Here is a 15,037-nt window from a genome sequence, read left to right on the forward strand (position 1 = left end):
ATCAAGTTAACATTATTCTGATACTAGTATTGAAATTAAAATAATCAACAATCTAACAAAATACTGAGTTAGTATTTAATCAAATATCAAGTTAGATGAATAAAAAACATTATTAGTTAGTCTTCTATTTTTTGAATAGCAACGCATTTAGCAATGTGTTGCAATAAGATATCTTTTTTATATTCAGATATGTATATTATCTATATGAGTTGAAAATTCTCTAGTCCCCATTCATATCCATGTTTAAAAATGAATGCGGATATTTTTTTATGTTATTCGGAAATTCAATATAGATGTTTCAAATATGAATATCTCCATGTTTAAAAACTAAACTGAATGTGGATATTTATTTCTTCATGTTTATAATGTCTGGTGTGAAATCAGATATAATGGATTAACCGTATCTAATTTTTATCCCTGGCCAGTGGCCACTAAGGTGAGTCCGGCAAAGTACATCACTTACTGCAACTGGAAGAAGGATAAGTAGGCAAAGATGACAAAGACTGAAAACAGTTTGACATGATACTTGATACATGCGCATGCCAGCACTCTGGTCTCGACGAGTGGGCCCCACGCATTCGTGTGCAACGTGTACGTCTTTGGTTGAAAAGCAGGAGCAACGGCTTTTAAGAGGCTAAACTCGGCCCACGTTTCAACTCGTCAATGGAAATTCCTTGGCCGGAAGTAAATTAATCCCTTGCTTATTGGAAGCTGCTAAGTAAACCGAAAAGGATGGCGCACCTTTTGTTTTGTGTGGTCTTTGATTCATGACCATGGTCGAGATTCAAGCAGCGTGTCTATATACACATTTGGCATAAATAATGAAGGCGTATACCATGATGAGTAAAAACATAAATATGACGATGAGTATCTGTGTTAGCGATGCAAAAAAACAAAAACAGATTTGCACCTTTTACTAGCTAAAGTAGGCCCCAGCTCCCTTTTTTTTACCTCGCAAGAAAACAAAATGACAAGAGTAGAAAAGATGGCAATAGTAGCAGGTATTCTCCTTCATTCCCGTGTCCCTTTGCCTCTTGCTACATAAACAGTCCAACGAGCAGCCGGCCTGTGCCTTTGTCTCGCTCGCCGCCTCGCTAGAGCCAAGAGCTAGCACCATTTGTTTTCCTCGCTCTCAAGAGAAGAGCAGCAAGGGAGCGAGAACCAAGAAGGCATCCATCCAAGGCGCCATGGCGTCCAACGGCAACGGCAGCTTGGCCAACGGCGCCTCCACCCGGGGAAAGCCCATCAAATGCAAAGGTTGCCTTGCCTGCAGCTAGCCGGCCTCTTCTTAGTTTATATTCTTCCCACCCTTCTTTTTCTTCTCTCTGCTCTTAATTCCGCACCGGCTCGGTCGTCGCCCGTGTTTGTTGCGTGCAGCTGCGGTGGCATGGGGCCCCGGCGAGCCGCTGGCGATGGAGGAGGTGGAGGTGGCGCCGCCGCGGCGTCTGGAGGTGCGCGTGAAGCTGCTCTTCACCTCCATCTGCCATACCGACCTCAGCTTCTTGAAAGGAGAGGTGTGTATGATGTCTGCCTCGACTTGTCAGTGGCATGATTCTTTACTTGATCCCTTGACTAATCTCTACTTGTTTGTGCTGCCGGCCATGTGGATGGGCGGCGATTGATGCTGCATATATAAATGGACGTCGACCGTAGAACGAGCTACAGCGCAAGTTTCCCCGGATCCTCGGCCATGAGGCAGCCGGGTGCGTGTTATTCAATTCGTCCCCCTCCCCTCTCTCAATCTCTTTCCATGTTTTCTTATCCTTAACTTCTCTCAAGATATCCTAAAAAAAACTTCTCTTTGATATCTTTAACACAACTTGCTTTGGAAGTTAGCCTAAATAAACATGATCTAGTGCCTTTGTACTACCTGATATATATACTCAGTGTGATCAAGGCATCGAGCTTATGTTTGGGTCATTTTCAGCTTTTCATTCTGAAATACGAGGTTACGGGTCTTCGAGGTTAAGTTTGTCAGGAATTTCGAAATATAGTTCAGGCTTTTCTGTAAAGTGTGCCATGAACCGTATATATGCTGACATTCTAGGCAGCAGAAATTTCGCGATCAGCGCCAGCATGCACCATTTCCAAACGTATATATGCTGGAATTCTACACGTTTAGTTTGCATCTTGGCGGCAAGAGTGATCTTTTCTCCCATGCATGATAGCCTGGATGATGGATGCACTGCATGCATATACACCAAACTTACTTTGTTGCCAACTAACTAATTGGGCGTTCGCAGATGGAGACGAGAGCCTGTTTGTTGGCGACTAAATGCTCACATGCCTAGCATTCATGCATCGATCTGCTTTAGCTTTAAAATCAACCGACACATCTTGGTGGCAATGCACGCACTGATGTACTAGTTCGCTACCGATGCTTAATTAGTCAAGGAACAGTTAGCAAAACATCTGTTAGAGATGAATCTCCGAGTACTGTAGTTTCCATGTGATGAATCAAACATTTGGATGAATATGTATATAACAGGTAGGGCAACAAAATTTGAAAAGTTTGTTTGAAAAATCATAATAGTAGATGGTGCCATCTACTAGTATAATAGTAGCACGCCACGATCACAGCAATACAGATGGTGCTAGCAACAGTTCATTGATCCACTTGTGTGCTATTGAAAACGACATCTTCGTTTGGTGACGCGCGTGCCCCTGACGGCGACATGTATGGAACTTGTGTGTCGTGCGCAGAGTGGTGGAGAGCGTGGGCGAGGGAGTGGAGGATCTCGCCGCCGGCGACCATGTGGTCCTCATCTTCAACGGCGAGTGCGGGGCGTGCGCCTACTGCGAGTCCGGCAAGACAAACCTGTGCGGGACCTACCGCGTCAACCCTTTCAAGAGCACCATGGCCTCCGACGGCGGCACGAGGTTCTCCGTCGTGGACGGGTCTGGCAAGCGCCGGCCGGTGTACCACTTCCTCAACACCTCCACCTTCGCCGAGTACACCGTGCTGGACGCGGCCTGCGCCGTCAAGGTCCACCCCAAGGCCCCGCTGGACAAGATGTGCCTCCTCAGCTGCGGCATCTCCACAGGTGCTGCATCTTCCTGTGCTCCGTAAGATGTTTCTGTTTGGTTTGGTCTGCTTGGGACTTGGGAGCTTGGATGCTCAATCATGAGACCTTTTTTTTTTTTGATGGGACATTCTGGTGATGGCTGTGCCAGGCTAACTCTGTCTGATGTTGCGGAACCAAGGCATGTGCCCAGCCCGGACCTCCTACCACCATCCTGTGCGTTACTAGTCATGGGAAGGCTGTGTTCAGAGTCTTTGTACCCTCGTTTCATAGCATAGGTTGAACATTGACAACAGTCGTACACATTTTGGTCCCAAACATAACAATTGATACATCTCTATTGACTTTTGGAACCAACTATAAGTCTATAACCAGAGTTTTTATACCCACTAGTTACGTGTTATTATCATTTGTCAACACTCGGTTGCGTAAGATTTGTAAATATTTTTTTTCTTATACTCAGGATATAAGTTTGCGAAATAGACTGATTGCAATACAGAGAGAAAATGAAGACCTTTGACTAGTTTCGCTTGTCACTTTATTTGGAAGAAAGTGTACGAAATTGTGACCATTGTTCATCCGGTCAATGCCTCTCAGTTTCTTGTAATTAGACAGAGACAGAGACTTCAGTGATCTCATTCATGGGCTTATCTTCTTTTTTTGGGTAAAATAGAAATGCTGCAGGATTTTTTTTTCATGTGATCTGACCATTCTCGTACCACGTCTGCGATACTCCCATGTGCTAGCAGCTGTTCGTGTTCCCCTCTTTCTTAGCTGATTGTTTGACTTTTCCCCGAAAGTTCAATCAGTTATTGATCATTCAAACAACTGTTTGAATTGTGATATGTCTTCTTTGAAATCAGGTGTGGGGGCTGTATGGAACACTGCAAACATTTCTACGGGGTCCACCATAGCAGTATTCGGGCTTGGTGCTGTTGGTCTCGCGGTCAGTAAAATTTAAATATTTCCTCTAAACTTTTAAAGAAGTATGTACATATACCTAGCTTAGAGAATTTCCAAGAGTCTTTCTAAATTTCACTATCTAAATCATTATTTGGAGAGTCATGTATATAAAAATCGCTCTCTATATATCTTCACTCTCCAATAGTTTTTCTATATTTTGTTTACACTCTAGACAGTCATTTTCACTATCTATCTTTGGCTAGCGAGAAATCCGGAATAGATGATGACTACATTTGGATAACCACTTAGAGAAATTCTTGGAGACTATTTTTCCATCAAAATCTCTATTTTTAACAATTAGGATGAATATAGAGTCTTTTGGAGTTGCTCTTGCCAGAAAAGGTGTTAAATAATTGTTTACTAGGTTGCTGAGGGTGCAAGACTACGTGGGGCGGCTCGGATAATCGGTGTTGATATAAACTCCGAAAAGTTCACCAAAGGTGTGTTCTTAGCCCCATCTTTTCCCTTCTCTCTTTGTGTGTGTTGTATATTTGTTACTCTTGTTGAGCCATTTTCACATCGTTGTCAAGTTACAAATCAAAATGTCTTCTCATCACGTAAGAAGACCTTGACACTTCCTTCAAGTCCAAAGTGCACTGTAATTGACATGGTTTAGGTTCAACATGCGCATGCATATGATTGTTCTTTTATCTAAAAAAATATGGTTGTTCTTTTGTTTTTCTTTGGTTTTGGAATTGATAGAAGAAGAATCATGTAAACGAAATTCGGAGCTAATTGGAAGCAAAATAAAAGCATGCTTCCAAGGAAAAGAAAAATAAAATAAAATCGAGCCGAGTTGCTTAATAAAGTGAAAAGACGCATTTGTGGCAAACATACCTTGTCGATTTCTAGCTAGGATGAATGAGGCATGTGTCACTTCGCCGGTGATTCCAGCCGGAGTAGAACAGAACAACTCAAGCATTGTCACGAGGTTGACAGCACGCACGATAGGTCTCAATCTGCATTGATCTGTTGATTTGTGAGAGGTACATTTGGCATCCAGGGACGAAGTGATTGTTTACCGATCAATTATTGCTCAATTAGTTCCATGAACTTTTGACTTTTTATATGTAAGTGCTACTACTCAGGTACACTTTTAGGGATTTTGGGACAACTCAGCTAAGGAATAATTGTGCCTGAAATATTACTTAACACACTCCACTTTCACCTGCTTAGTTATCTCGCGCATACGTGATCTCAGCCATTCATGGATAATCTTACTGCTAATATAACCTGAGAGCTAGCCTGGAAAACAGAAAAATCTTTTTTTTGATGAAACAAAAACAAAAAAATCTTAAGCATGTTCCATGAAAACCGCAGCATTTAGAGAATTTTAATTAAAATACTGAGTTCCACAAAAAAATTAAATACTGAAAAGTAGTCAAGTTTATTGATGGTCTGACAAAACTGTTACAGTTCTTTTCATTCTAAGAACGAATCTGAAAAGAGGACGTATCCTATTGAAACGTAGAATTTGTATGCTGGACTAGACGCAAAAAAATTCTCCTGCAAAACCCAAAAATGCTAAGATCGAAAACTTGCTAGCATATATATATATATATATATATATATATATATATATATATATATATATATATATATATATATTGCATGTGATGGATGATTGAAAGGATCATGGACCAAAAAAGGATGAATTGGGTCATTTTTTTCAATTTAGCAAACCTTAGCCTAAAACTATACTATTTCCCAATTTATAAATTTTGAATCCAACAACTAAAGCAAACAACATAAAGACCCTAGGTAGGTAGATAAACTAACATAATTATTTTCCTATTGAAGAAAGCACACTAACAAGATTTCAAGCTAGGCAAGATGCAAGCAATCAACTTATCATGACTGGAGGTAGTACCTGTTTTTTTTAAAAAAAAACTGAGGAAAATCATGAGCCGTCTTTCTCCAGTTTTGTAGCACTTTTCTTCAGCTTGGAGTGTGGGGTACCAATGCGTGCACTGCCCCGTTGAAAAGTTTCGATGTATTTCTCTGCCAAAGAAAAACAATCAAATATCTTTTCAACTTTTGAAAAATTAAACTTCCTCAGTTCGTTTACCTTGGCACTGCTTTGATTATATAGTGAATTATGTAAGTTTCTAACTCAAGAAATCTCGTACCTGATGTATGTTACCAATTGGTAAAATGTAAATGTAATTTGTCATATTCGTTGAAGCCGTGTCTTGCTGAACCATCCATTTTTGTTTGAAGTTGGGCTAAACGGTGCACACACTGTCTTGATTGGTATTATAAAAATTGTAATGTTTTCTTTATGAAAACGCATAGGAGAATTGCACGCAACCTCATAGGCAGGAAGCTTCCCGAGTTTTTTTATTCTTATTAAAGTCAACAAGTGTCTTGTGCAGGCATTGCACTTCATTTTTGTCAACTTCTAGTACATTGTCATATAAAAAACATAAAGGAGTAAGGACAAATAAAGTTGCAGTGTTGAAACACCTGTTCTAAGATTTTCAGTAAACCCCATCGTGAAATTGAAAGTCTCTTTAATTTATCTATTATCTTATTATTTGGCCAACAAACGAAGCCTCCACGTTCGCTCTCAAGGCTTAGAAATTCCCATGTTAATAGGAGAAAAAAGAAAAATTAAAATTACCCACCATTGCCATTACAAAAAAATTAGCCTAAAACACCCCTATGCCTAATTAAAAATCACCCACCAATGTCATTATGAAAAATTAAATATAAAATATTATTTAACTATGTATCAATTACAAACATATACTATTAGTAAAAACTAAAGCTAACAACAATCAATCAAAATAAATTAAAAACAAGAATAATTATATGTATAATATTATTAAAGCTCAACAAATCAAGTTGTTATTATCAGTAGATCATATTTGAATTGCTTTAACCAATGCAACAATAAAACATAATTTACGATAATGAACAGGGTGATGTATGATAAAAAAAAAGTATAATCTCTAAGTAAGGATACAACGACATGAAATTTTTTGAATTTTCAATACTAGCCGCGCAAATGCGCGGGCTATACGCCTAGTTATCTTATTATTTGGCCAATAAACAGAGCCTCCACGTTCGCTCTCAAGATTTAGAAATTTCCATATTACTCGAAGAAAAATAGAAAAATAAAAATTACCCACCACTGCTATTATAATAAAAATTAGCCTAAAATACCCCTGTGTCTAATTAAAAATCACTCACCAATGCCATTATGATAAAAATTAGCCTAAAATACCCCTGTGTCTAATTAAAAATTACCCACCAATGCCATTATAAAAAATTAAATATAAAATACCATTTAACTATGTGTCAGTTACAAATATATACTATTAATAAAAACTAAAGCTAACAATTATCAATCAAAATAAAACAAAAATAACAATAATTATATGTATAATATTATTAAAGCTCAACAAATCACATTGTTATTACAGGCAGATTATATTTGAATTGTTTTACCAGCAATAAGATATAATTTACGATAATGAACAGGTTGATGTATGGTAAAAAAAATAGTATAATCTTTAAGTAAGGATACAACAATATGCAAATTTTTTAAATTTTCAATACTAGCCGCGCAAATGCGCGTACTGTACGCCTAGTTGCAATGGGTACAAGCAGAACTTCGCAGCTGTACATATGAGTCCATAGCCATGAAAAATGCAGTTTTCTCCTTTGAAAAACTGCTAATTTTGATGTATACGCTACAACAGAGGTACTCATTCTGCCGCTGAACTACTAAACATTTGACTAACGATTTTAAATGTGGGTTTCAGGGAAAGAGATGGGCGTCACTGATTTCATCGACTCCAAGGCCTGTGACAAGCCGGTCCATGAGGTACATACGCCTTTTTACTTCTTTTGTATGTAGCGAAAATCTGTATCAACCATCAACCTTAGCTTGTTATCAGCAAGCTGTACATACCTTTTTCATCAAAAAAAAATGCTGTTTAAGCTGGACTGAATGGATGAAACTGCAGGTGATCAGGGAGATGACGGATGGGGGTGTCGACTGCAGCTTCGAGCAGCTTCGAGTGTACCGGGATCAGCGATGTGCTGCGACAGGCCTTCGTATCCACGCATGATGTAAGTTGTGCTTGTTTGCTCTATCTATCTTTTATCTAAAGAAAAGCTCTCTCTGAAAGTCATGTAACCCGATATGTATGCAGGGCTGGGGCATGACGGTGGTACTAGGGATCCATGCGACGCCCAAGGTGATGCCGTTGCACCCAATGGAACTCTTTGACGGCCGTCGAATCACCGGCTGCGTCTTCGGCGACTTCAAGGGAAAGTCCCAGCTGCCGGATCTCGTCGACAAGTGCATGAATGGGGTATGCTTACACACTGCATCTTCTGCTGTAATATTGCGTTTCTACTTTCTAGTTTCTACCATTTCTTTTTTGGGAAAAGTCTGTTTTTCAACCCTGAACTATCACGATAGTCCGATTTTGGCCCTTGAACTACGAAACCGGACATCCTACACCTCCAACTAACGAAACCGTTTGAAAAGCAACCCTGACTCCCAAAGGCGGTTTTGCTACAGTAAAATTTCCGAATTTCACACCTCTCTTAATTAAATAATAAAGAAAGCATAGTTAATATTGTCTAAAAATCATGATATTTTTTTGGGAGGTAGATCAAAAGACAAGGAATCTATTTTGGCTAGATGTGCTACAATAGACATAAATGAATTTGAATTATAAAATTTTAAAAATAGGTAGAATTCAAAATTCCTTGAATTTTTAGGTCAGCTAAACCTATGATAAAAATGCATTAAAAATATGATAATTCATAATTTTTATTTAGTTTAGTTAGGTACTTTTTATTGGCCCAAGTTCTATAGAAAATTCATAAATTAAAATTTGAGGAATCAAATTTGATTCAAATTTGAGCATTGCGAAGGAATTCAAAAACTTTCATAAAAACTTGGGCCAATAAAAAATACCTTATTAAAATAAATAAAAAATTATGAATTATCATATTTTTATTTCATTTTTATCAAATGTTTAGCTAACCCAAAAATTCAAGAAATTTTAAATTCTACCCATTTTTAAAATTTTATAATTCAAATTTCATTATGTTTAATGTATCACATCTAGCCAAAATAAATTTCTTGTCTTTTTATCTACCTCCCCAAAAAATATCATGATTTTTAGACAATATTAACTATGCTTTCTTTCTTATTTAATTGAGAGGTGTGAAATTCCAGAAATTCAAAAATGTTACTATAGTAAAACCGCCCTCAAAACAGCTTGCTACAGTGCTCGAGGGTTTGATTCGGACGGTTTTGCCAGTTCGAGGGCCTATGTTACCCGGTTTCGTAGTATGAGGTTGAAAAACAGACTTCTTGACTAGTTTGAGGTTGTAAAATAGACTTATCCCTTCTTTTTTTTGTTCCTTTTTGTTTATCTTCCCTCATAGGAACAATGATATTTTTTGAATTGTGAGGAAAGTACCATTTTTGATGAATTAAAGAGGTACCAAAGCAAGTCTGATTGAATGGTAACTTGATGTCTTGTTATTTTAACAGAAGCTGAACTTAAACTTTGATGGGTTCATAACACACAAGATGCCTTTCTCGGACATCAACAAGGCCTTCCAGCTTCTGGAGGAAGGCAAGTCCCTTAGGAGCGTGCTCCATTTCTGATGGAGAGCTTAGCCTTATTTAGGTTACAAAAATAAATGTAGATTCTTTTTTTCACCAGTGTTGAGTTGTATAACACATGTAGGACACATGTGCATCATGTTATCTTTTGTAAAAAAAAGGGCGCGTTGAGACAATTGTTTAGGAGTACATAATATTTATCATCTGTGATATCTTATCCAGCTTGTTTCTTCTGTATATATATGTGTGCCGTAGCGTCTCCAGTTATCTCCACTCAAAGGGGGGATTTTCTGTCATTGCTGATTGCTGCAGACCCTTCTCTCTGTTACCTTTCATCATCCTGGTGACTGATTAATAAGGCGCGAGCACGTGAGCTAGCAATCTTGGCAGGCGTTTCCAAAAAGGAAAAAATGACCTAAAAAAAACTTGACCTGCCGGGGGAGAGACCGCCCCCACGGCATTGTATTAAGAAGAAGATCTTCTCACGCAGGTCAAAAAAATCCCCGAACCCTTGTCCGTAGGCCCGTCGCCTTGAGTTAAGCCGGGCCCAGCAGTGCTTTGGATATGGGGACAGACGAGGGGATTTTTTTTGGGTGGACGGGGAGCCGAACTCCCGACGGCAAGGTATGCCAGCCGCTGTCCTTGCCGCTGCGCTACGCGCACGTTCTCAGGAAGAAATGACCTCGTTAGGCCTTTTCTGCTACATGGATGATATGGGTGTTGCCTGCACCAACATTTCGGGAATATCTAACACAAAAAGAGATTATTGGGTCATTGTGTAGACAATCAAAATTGGCAGCAACCTGGAGAGACCGGTCTGACTGGTGCCCAGAAACGGTCTGACCGGTCTAGATGTCTGTAGCCGGTCTAGCGTGACCGACTGATCTGACCGGTGGGTCCGACCGGTCTGACCGGTCCATGCAGAGTCCGAGTACATTTAGTGATTTTTATAGATTTAAATCTGCAAAAAAAAAATTGCAGGGCAAGACCTCCCCCATTATATAAATATGATGAAGGGCCACGGCCGATTGAGACATCCAATCAATCAAAACACATCAATATACTACTTTTCATTACTTTTATTGTCTTTTCCTTTTCTTTACATTACTTTTCATCTTCTCCAAACCCCAGCTCTTCCAACCTCGTATCTGCTGTTCTTCTTGCGTCTCCGCGACGTCTAAAGACGTTCTAGGTGGCCTGCAGATCCTAGAACAACCATGTATGCACCTGCGCTGATGGGGTCCCTCTTGGGCAAGCGTTCGTTGGACTTCGCCGATTCACCATGGCGACCAGTCTGACCGGTCCCTCTGACCGGTCTGACCACTCCATGCAGGAGGCGCTGTATCGAGCCCCTCCTCGCACCACACGTTCGAGTGCGTTCGTGCGTTGGCCCTGATTCGGCGCCAACATATTTTTGGCGACTCTACTAGGGACAAAGATCTTGGTTATTTAAAACCGATCTAGTTTACTCCAGTTATTACCATGGTGAAGCTATCAAGTTCTAGCGATGTTGATGCTAGCAACATCGTTAGGCCAACTGTTGATGAATTGTCGGTTGAAGATCGTCAGGCTTATGAAGCTTTCATCAAGGAATGCGAAGAAGATAGCATACGATGCAAAGAAAAAGAAGTTGAAGAAAAGCGTCAGTGTTTCTTGTCTCACTTCTCCAAGAATCGGAAGGGTGATGTCTCCAAGGACAAGGAGGTGGTCATTCTTTCAGATGAAGAAGAGCAGGCCAAAGCAAATAATAATGTAAGTACTTCGGCATCATCTATTACTTTGGAGCAAATTAGTCAATTACTGGTTAATGGTCAAGAAAAGATGCTTGCTACTGTTCAAAACATGATTGATAAATCGTTAGAAAAGCAACCCTTGGCCAATGATAGTAGTGCTCCTGTATCTAGTGTCTTGCTGGTACTTTTCAAAACCATGCTATGATTTCTGAGTCATCGACAAAACCTGCACCACAGTATGGCATGCCGATGAATTTTTATGATGGTCAGAAACCTCCAAAGCAATACAATGCGAACGGAGTGGTCAAACCGGTCAGACCGATCATGGAGTACCCGTTCCAACCCGTCAGACCGGTCCTGGTGCTCTGGTGGTGTATCAGTCGTCTCCTGAACCAATTACTAATGCACCTCCAGTTCAGGCTAATTTTGCCCGAACAAATGGAATTACTAGTTATTGTGTTCCTCCATACGCTACTGTGACATATACTCCATATAATATGTCTTCTCAGAGTTCAATTTTTTTCATATGGTGTAGTGCCAAATAATGGTTATATGCAGCAAACACCGTCTACACAACCGAACCATGCACCACAACATACGCTGAATAATTCTAGTTCTATTGTGCCAAAAGCCAAGTGATACTTATTTTAACCAAGTACTTGAGAAACATAAGAGGGATTTCACTGTTATGTTTAAAGAAACTTTTGGCATAGAATTTAAAGACAAAACTCTTGTATGTCAAAAACCTTATCCTGAGAGTTTGATACTATTCCATATCCTCACGGGAGCACTACATGAGAGCATGTTGTCATTTTAATGCACAAATGGGTATTCATGGTAGTCTTGATCATTTGAAAATTAGAATGTTTCCCTTGTCATTATCTGGTACAGGTTTTTCATGGTTTTTGACCTTATCTCCTAATTCCATTCAGACATGATCTCAATTAGAGCATAAATTTCATGAGCATTTTTACAATGGCGATAATGAATTGAGGTTATGTCATCATTTAACATCGGTTAGGCAAAACCATGATGAGACTGTTGCTAAATATATTAGAAGATTTTGAGATAAAAAAAACCGATCTTATAGTTTAGTTATTTCTGAAAAAGATCTTGCTGAATTAGCTCTTAATGGTTTAAGATCTCATATTAAAGAAAAACTGCAAGGTTATGAGTTCTTAACCATTAATCAAGTGTTGCAAAGGGCTTTGGCTTAAGAAAGTCGAAGTAAAGATGCTAAGTTTAATTCTAATCGTCTTGGTGTATATTCATGTGCTACATGGTGGTTCTTCAAATGATGAGAATAATGAGGTTTATGTTGCTGAATTTGTATGGTCATCCAGCAATAAAACCAAGCACTTGTGCTCCTTTAAAGCCAATTCCTAAAAATCGGCATGATGAGGTTAAACTCAATTTTGATGTGTCTAAGTGTGATAGGATTTTTTATGAGTTGGCAAAGCTTGGAAAATTTAAGTTCTGTCACACTATTCCATCAATGAATGAATTGAAGTGGTGCGCATACTATAAGTTACACAATACTTTTTCTTATGCTTCCAATGATTGCTATGTTCTTCAAAGACAATTACAATCGGCCATAAATGAAGGACGATTGGTTGTTCCTGCAATGCAAGTTGATCAAAATCATTTTCCCGTTCATACACTTGAGTTGACAAATCCAAAAGTGTTGATTCGGCCGCATCAAGCCGAATCAGGTAAAGGGGAAAATGTGATCATTGGTGAAGAAAAGCCTGAGAAAAAGGTGCTGCAGAACATGACCTCTTGAGTTGCAGCAAAGGCTTCAACGCTCGGGGGGCAAAGCAAGAAAAAAGAAGCCGATAGCAAGTCGACCGGTCTGACCGGTGCTAAGATCGGTCTGACCAGTGCCTCTAGTGAGTTTGGAAATTCTTCCAAGACCAAGAACAGAACAAGGCCGAGCTTCAAAGAGCTCTTGGCCAAATATGAGAAGGAGGGAGCCGCACAGAAGCAGAAGGGACGGCCAAACAAAGTTAAGGATACAAAATTGTCATTAAGGCATCAAGAGCAATTGGATTCTCGTACAAGTCAAGCTAATTATGCACCTTTTAGTGAACCAATTGCTCCATGGTATTACTGGTATCCTTATTATCACGAACCCTTGGATTATAGTAGGACATATATGCTATCATATTTTACTAAATATCCTTCTATATATCCAAGTTTTATCGCACGAAGGCCGATTGTTGCTAGCAATAATCAGGTCAAAAGAGATCTTGCAGCAAGGAGGGTGAAAAGAACGCAAAACAAGACTAAAAGTATTTTTGGCCGAGGTGGTGTCCCTCAGGCTTATCTCACTCCCAAAAGAGGAGGCTACAACGGATGCGTTAGAAAGAATCAGTGGAGCTGCAAGCTGAGGTTGTGCCAATGAAACCAACAACTACAAAGAAAATATGGCGGCCGAAGCAGGTTGTTTCATTATCAACTTGACCTAAAGCAAGGCATGACCGAAAAATTTTATCGCCCTTAGCACAAATATAAGGCCGGTGTATTATTAATCATCGTCCTTAGACGATTTTGGTTTAGAGGAATATTTTTTGGCATGCAAGCTTTGCAAAAAAAAATAGGGGGCATATGTTGATAACCAAAATTGGCAGCAACCTAGAGAGACCGGTCTGACCGATGCCCCAAAGTGGTCTGACCGGTCTAGACGTCTGTAGTCGGTCTAGCGCGACCGACCGGTCTGGCTGGTGGGTCCGACCAGTCTAACCGGTCCATGCAGAGTCCGAGTACAACTAGGGGTTTTCGTAGATTTAGATTTTTAAAAGGATTTTTTGTGGGGCAAGACATCCCCACCCTATAAACATAAAGGGCCACGGCAGATTGAGACATCCAGTCGATGAAAACACATCAATATACTACTTTTCATTACTTTTATTGTCTTTTCCTTTTCTTTGCATTACTTTTCATCTTCTCCAAACCCTATCTCTTCCAACCTCGTATCTGCTATTCTTCTTGCGTCTTCGCGATGTCTGAAGGTGTTCTAGGTGGCCTGCCGACCCAAGAACAACCTTGCATCCACCTGCCCTGACGGGGTCCCTCCCGAGCATGTGTTCGTCGGACTTCGCCGGTTCACCCCGGCGACCGGTCTGACTACTCCACGCAGGAGACACTGCATCGAGCCTCTCCTTGCGCCACACATTCGAGTTCGTTCATGTGTTGGCCCTGATTCGGCGCCAGTAACCAAAATGGCCCTAGTAGGCTATTATTGTGATTTTGGTAATCGGATGACAATATAGTAAATGGGAGCAAAAAATTTGTGAGTTAAAATTGTAGCATTTCTAGGTTCCATGGATGAAGTCAAATCATAGCAAAGATGCCCAAAAGAAGTGGTCCAAATCATATCAAGTGCAAGCCGTAGTAAAAATTCGGAGAGAGAATATTTTTAGGATGTCCAAATGAGAGCTGAAATGGATGACTGTATTGGATGATTCGACGACCTTAGAATAGCATTGTTTGGCTTAATATTCTGTATAGGAAGTCAAGAACTCAGTAGCAATGGATGATCCGATACTCTCGAGCTGAGTATCGATATTGTGCACAATTGGTCTCGATCTGGTGATTTACTTAGTGGTGATAGATGGTTCGCGGAGAAGTTCCCATCAGTAGCATCCGTGCAAGTACTAGTTGATTACTCAGGAAGCATGGGAGCATGTGTCAGTGTTTTGTTCACCGGTTAGTAATTT

At 39.9% G+C, this 15,037-nt stretch overlaps 1 pseudogene across 1 annotated transcript; it reads left to right on the plus strand.

Annotated features, from left to right (window-relative positions):
- Positions 1–1,019: 1,019 nt before the first annotated feature.
- On the plus strand, positions 1,020–9,824 carry LOC120690969 (annotated as a pseudogene). Its single transcript, XR_005682056.1, has 10 exons — positions 1,020–1,257; positions 1,378–1,514; positions 1,654–1,703; positions 2,704–3,044; positions 3,887–3,969; positions 4,351–4,426; positions 7,757–7,818; positions 7,961–8,066; positions 8,150–8,311; positions 9,511–9,824. The product of XR_005682056.1 is annotated as an alcohol dehydrogenase-like 4 (transcript).
- The last annotated feature ends 5,213 nt before the right edge of the window (positions 9,825–15,037 follow it).

This window comes from Panicum virgatum, chromosome 9N, assembly GCF_016808335.1.
Source record: "Panicum virgatum strain AP13 chromosome 9N, P.virgatum_v5, whole genome shotgun sequence".
Lineage (NCBI taxonomy): Eukaryota > Viridiplantae > Streptophyta > Magnoliopsida > Poales > Poaceae > Panicum > Panicum virgatum.